We start from the raw sequence: 573 nt of genomic DNA, 5'->3' as shown, positions 1-573 counted from the left end.
TTTTTCAGAACAATGGAGAGAACAAGTCTTAAAATGCAAGTGTTTCCTTGCAACATTATAGCAGTACTTTCCCTTGGCAACAAAGGCCTTATGGACTCTCCTTTTTGTCACAAGTATTAAAATGGAGGAAACAAAAATTCATGTTATAAGGACATGCTGGTTGTAATGCCACAATACAGCACCTAATCTCTCTCCTATCTAGGTCAAACATCAGGACTTCCATCCAATTCCCACTGAGTATAAATTCTACCAAAGCAAGACCTATTGACCTCTTTGTGATTCTCCTTGCCAGGCCAGACATGCTTGGTACATCAAGGACCTTTGAATGCCTTTTGGTAGTTTTTTTCATTTTCACTTCACATTCAAAGCAATGTAATAGAAGAATTTGGATCTGCTATGATGACAGGGAGAAAGTATGTTTACCCATACATATGTAGATATATTACATATATATCTACAACACTGAAATTTATGCATGTTTATTATAAAGTTAAGATACATGCATGTTAAGCAGCAAATCAACCCTAAATTCCTTGGCAAGGTTCCATAGTGAGCACAAATGCTTTTTTTTTT

This window comes from Meleagris gallopavo, chromosome 6 (genome assembly GCF_000146605.3).
Source record: "Meleagris gallopavo isolate NT-WF06-2002-E0010 breed Aviagen turkey brand Nicholas breeding stock chromosome 6, Turkey_5.1, whole genome shotgun sequence".
NCBI lineage: Eukaryota > Metazoa > Chordata > Aves > Galliformes > Phasianidae > Meleagris > Meleagris gallopavo.
This window is presented reverse-complemented; position numbering follows the sequence as displayed.